The sequence below is a fragment of the Miscanthus floridulus genome, chromosome 9, assembly GCF_019320115.1.
Source record: "Miscanthus floridulus cultivar M001 chromosome 9, ASM1932011v1, whole genome shotgun sequence".
Taxonomy (NCBI): Eukaryota; Viridiplantae; Streptophyta; class Magnoliopsida; order Poales; family Poaceae; genus Miscanthus; species Miscanthus floridulus.
The window spans coordinates 32,445,627-32,450,931 of record NC_089588.1 but is presented as its reverse complement, the minus strand read 5'-3'; the positions used below and the strand labels follow the sequence as shown (position 1 = coordinate 32,450,931).

Below are 5,305 nucleotides of genomic sequence, written 5' to 3'. Positions count from 1 at the left end.
TCTCAAGTTCTATCTTAACATGAAAGACATCCGCATCATCCTCCACTAAAAGCCATGTCATGCCACTAATTCTAACCTCTTAATGCAAGCTATCCACATCATCTCAAGTTCTATCACAACATGCAAGACATCCACATCATCTTCCACTAATAGCCATGTCATGCTACTAACTTCCAACCTCTTAATGCAAGCTATCCATGTTATCTCAAGTTATATCTTAACATGCAAGATATCCACATCATCTTCCACTAATAGCCATGTCATGCCACTAACTTCCAACCTCTTAATGCAAGCTATTCACGTCATCTCAAGTTCTATCACAACATGCAAGACATCCACATCACGTTCCATTAACTATCTACATCATCTTTCACTAATAGACATGTCATGCCACTAATTTTCAACCTCTTAATGCACAAGCTATCCATGTCATCTCTACTTAATTTCATTTTTAATTTTTCACAATCACCGCAGCAACGCGCGGAGTATCTTCTAGTATTTACATAATGGCAACCCAATATACATTGCCGGCTTGCCTGTTTACACCCTCCAAGGTGCCCCCTCTCCCCCTCAAGCAACCATCTGAACATGTAAACAAACAAGAAGGAAACTGGTTATTTTTGTCAAATTCATAACCTAAATAGGCTAGGTTATTTGTCTATGATATTGGCCAAGACTAAGTGGGAGTCACACAAGGCACCTGCTCACCAGCTGACACCACTGCCCCACAAATAGCAATTACAATCGGTTCCAAACCGGCCTTCACTGCTGGATTTCAATCTAGCAGTGGGCAAGTAGGAGTGATGACTCCGATGTTTTGCTGCTGGCTGCTGACTCAATAGTGATGCCCATTTTCCAAAAAAAGAAAAAAAGCAGAAAATGCCGAGCCTCCCGCGTTATTGGACCTTGAGTAGTTGGCCTTGAGCCTTGAGCACCACTTGACCTTCTAGACCAACCTCTTGTAGATGGCCATGTGTCTTTAGCGGCACTGGACCTCTAGCTAGGGCTCGAGCGTTGATGAACCTCGAGCCACAAGCCCCATGCGCCATCGGGCCACTAGCCATCGGTCCTGAGCCCTGTGCGCCGCCAGACCTCGCTTGAGCCACTAGCCTCGCTCCGTAGGGCCTTGAGTCGCGAAGACATGTCGTGCTAGAGCCATTGGCATAAGACCACGCCACGCAGTCGTGCCCTGCCTTGCTACCCACCTTCGTGTCGCTGAGCCCCGGTCACTACTACAAAACTGATTTTCAGCAATGAGAGGCTTTTCTATAGAGGCAACTCAATTTCTGGCTGCCTCTATAGTGGCCTCCAAATCGAGCTGCCTCCAGAAATGCATTTGTAGAGGCGGCTGCTATTTTCAGTTGCCTCTACAAATGTCTCTATTTTTAGAGGCAGCTCTATTTCTAGCCACCTATAGAAATCTATTTCTCAAGGCGGGTCTAATTATAGCCGCTTCTAGAAATCATTTTCTAGAGGCCTCTGGAAATAGAGCCACCTCTAAATATAGGAGTTGCATAGTAAAATTTAAACTTTTAAGCGATCTCGGAGGGAGAAATGATCAAAACAAAAGTAGTATATGTTATGTAACTTTATAGTTGACAACTTTTTCATTTTTAATCATCTATGCAGAGAAAATTACATTTCAATTTCTCATATCTGAAATCAAAATTTTCAAATGACTTCAGATAGAGAAACAACCAAAACCAAAGGTATAGATAACGAAAAGGTATAAAACTTTGCGGTTGACAACCTTTTCATATGAATTCATTTATGGTCCCAAATACTCATTTTAAAATCGGATGAAAATAAAATGAGGAGGACGAATATTCCAAATGGACACAGGTGTCCTATGGGTGGAGTGGTTAGAGAAGGAATGCGCGAGGGCTGAGGTTATAGGTTTGAGCCCCCGTGGTTGCGAAGCATGCGTTTTTTGTGCGAAAAAATCACATGACTTGTGACTTTGTAAGAACCTTATTTATGTATTATGATGTTGTTTTACTTTGTAATCAACTAAGTATTAGATGTCTGTTATAATTGAGATATTCTGCGACTATCGCCCAAAGGCACAAGAGTACAAATAGGAAATTCTAGTCCGTTCCGTCCCCATAGAGTAACCATGGATTTGTGAGTAGAGGCGGCTGGGTCTTTATAGAGGCATCTCAACCGCTTCTGTATTAGTGGGTCTCTACAGAGGCATCTTAACGGCTTCTGTAGTAGTGGATGCGCCGTCGGCCTCGATCTGGACTTTAACCGAGTCTGGCGAGTGGAGGTGAGGAGGAGATATGGTGAGGAAAGCAGTGGGAGATTTGAGGAGGGCGGAGGGGAAGAGATTTATGAGTAGGGAGAGAGAAGAAGAGAGAGAGCGCGCGTTCACAACTGTACAAACTTGAGGGAGTTAATCCAATTGAAGAGAAAAATTCAGGTCTGATATGGTGAAATCACTGTCGGTTGCTGGTAATATGCTGTCGGAATATGCTGTCGGGCTATATTACCAACAGACAGTTGCTTTCGAACTGATACCCTTATCATTGTCAGTTTAAAAGTATCTAGCAGCGTTGGTTTGTATGTAGCAGTGCCGTATGGACAAAAAAAAAAACACTATGCTGAGTAGTTCCAAAATGTTGCCTATGAGTATCAGAACAATTGTGGATTCCGTGCCGGCACGAGAGTATACATATTCTTGGGAATTTGAATGCGTCATGCATGTGTCCAAAGTAAGAGGAAACGGTCTCCGTGATACATATTGCCACACTTTACATTTCTACAAAACCAATAATCAATCTGCCGGCTACAGGTTCTTGAAATTTTTGAACCAATAATCAATCTGCTGGCTACAGGTTCTTGAACTTTACACCCAACTTGCCGGCCCGCAGTAGGGCAAACTTTACTAAATAGAAGCTGTACATGTGAGAAAGATATCTTTCAATTTCCAAAAGGTTGCTGTCTGCGGGTTCCATGCGTCTATCTATAAGAATTGAAGTCTGATCTCATGGGTGTGTGGCTAATTGGATGAACGAGATGATGTACTAGAGCCAGCCGCAGAGATTTGCATCAAAGTCCCACTCCCACTGCACCACCACCACTCGCCGGTGATTTGCCAAGAAAACAGAGCTAGCAAATTAATGCTATAAAGCCAGGACCTTTTCTTTCTGCTGCTTCATATGAGTTAGAACCATTTTAGGACATGCTACTGGTTTTAGATATAAGAATGAGAAACAGAATTTCTGCTGTAGACTACAGACAGTTTACATTGGTGTGATATTCCACAATTTCAATCACTGAACATATTTTTTTAGACAGGAATGCCAAATTCTCTACACCATTATAGGACATTGCCTCTCAGTCTCTCACCTTGGACCTGACACTTCTGAGGCTAGAGGTGGACCTGACAAGCCCACAATTCCAGGAGCACCAAAGCTTGCTGAATTCGTTACGACAAAGTTGTGATCTATGTCAGTTTTGGCACTCATGGTGCTTTCCAAGACTTTTACGACCTCAGACATTTTAGGCCTTCGTTTGCAATCAATCTGCAAGCACCACATTACGAGCTTCATCATCTGAATTTCTTCTTGCTTGTGTGCCTGACTGTCACTACTACTGCACATATCAATCAAATCTACCAACCGATCACTCTTCAACTTCTCTTCCAGTAAGGTAATAAGATGAAAGCTCTTTTAAGACCGAGAATTGTCCAGGTTCTTCCTTCCACTGATGATCTCCATCACCACCACACCAAAGCTATATACATCAGCCTTTTCTGTGATGTGCGACGTCAACCATTCGGGAGCTAAATATCCAGGCGTGCCTCTCATTCTAGTAACCACTTGGCTCTTATCCCGGTTGATGAGCTTGCACAGTCCAAAATCAGAGAGTTTAGCATCGAAGTTGTCGTCTAAGAGGATGTTCTGTGGTTTCACATCCAAGTGAGCAACTCTCTTCATGCACTCCTCGTGAAGATAAGACAGGCCCTTAGCTACATGAGCAATAATCTTGCATCGCGTTTGCCAATCCAGGCAAAGAGTGTCGTCGTCGTCATTGCCGTGCCGGCGAAAGATCCACTGGTTCAAGGATCCTTTGGGCATGTACTCATAAACCAAGAGCCAATGCGATTTCTCTGCACAGAAACCGATTACCCTCACCAGATTGATATGGTGAATGCTACCGATGGTCTGAACCTCTGCCAAGAATTCCCTCTTTCCCTGACCAGCTCTATCCAACCGTTTCACCGCGATTGCTTCCTCTCCAAAACGTCCTCTGAAACAGACCCGAATCCTCCTTCCCCAAGCTTCTCTCTGAACTGATCGGTTGCCTCTTGTAGCTGCTCAAATGTGAACCTTCTGGGCATCTGTGTGGCTTTCTTGACTCTGGAAGTGGCAATTGCGTGTTGATCATCTCAACGGCCCACTGACCACTGCAGTACTGGTGCACACAAGGTTCTTTCACGGAGAGATCTCAGTCCACCTGTGTGGCTTTCTTGACTCTGGAGAAAATATATCAACAAAAAATGTTTCAATTTCTTTTGTAAACTGTTTTCTTGTTGTGCGTTGATATTAGAATCATATTAGGAGTTTAGGACGCACTTGAAAAAAAAGAAAAATCATAGTATCATAGTAATAATTATCAAAAAAATTGTAACATTTAGTTTGGTAGACTCTATTCACCATTTACAATATTAAGCATTGCATCTATTTTGTTCCTAAAAATTACCCACTTATGCCTAAAAAATAATTTAATGTAATCCCTAAATTTATGTATAAATTTCACACCTACGCTGCTATAACATTAATATAAAATAAGCCTCTAAATTTATATCTAAATTACCCACTATACCATTATGAAATATAAGGAACCCCTTAGATTTTTCTATAAATTACCAATTAAAACAACATAAACTAACTCACATCATATTGGCATCTTTAGATTACATAAAAAATATACAACTTTGTGGTTGAGAAAATTTTAATTTGAAACTATTTAGTGTCCTCAAGATATCATTTTAATTTTATTAAAATTTAAAATTCAAAATTTTCAAACAACCTTGTAGTTCTCAATACAATCTACATTTTTGTAGTTGAAAAGTTTTTGGTTTGAATTTAGAGTCCTGAATGCGTGCTTTAAGTTCTTAGCCTTTGAATATTAAAATTCAGAATTTTCAAACAACCTTGAATGTTCACATAGTCAATACCAAAGTTGCAGTGGCTGACCTGATCTACAAGTTTGTTCTTGATAAGTTTTTTATTTAAAGTTATTTAGAGTCTCAAATATTTGTTTTAAATTCACATATTTTTAGATTCTTTTTTTATTT

The 5,305-nt window shown here is 40.9% G+C and overlaps 1 pseudogene; it reads right to left on the bottom strand.

Annotated features, from left to right (window-relative positions):
* Positions 1–3,347: 3,347 nt before the first annotated feature.
* On the bottom strand, positions 3,348–4,345 carry LOC136481676 (G-type lectin S-receptor-like serine/threonine-protein kinase SD2-5; annotated as a pseudogene).
* Positions 4,346–5,305: the final 960 nt, after the last annotated feature.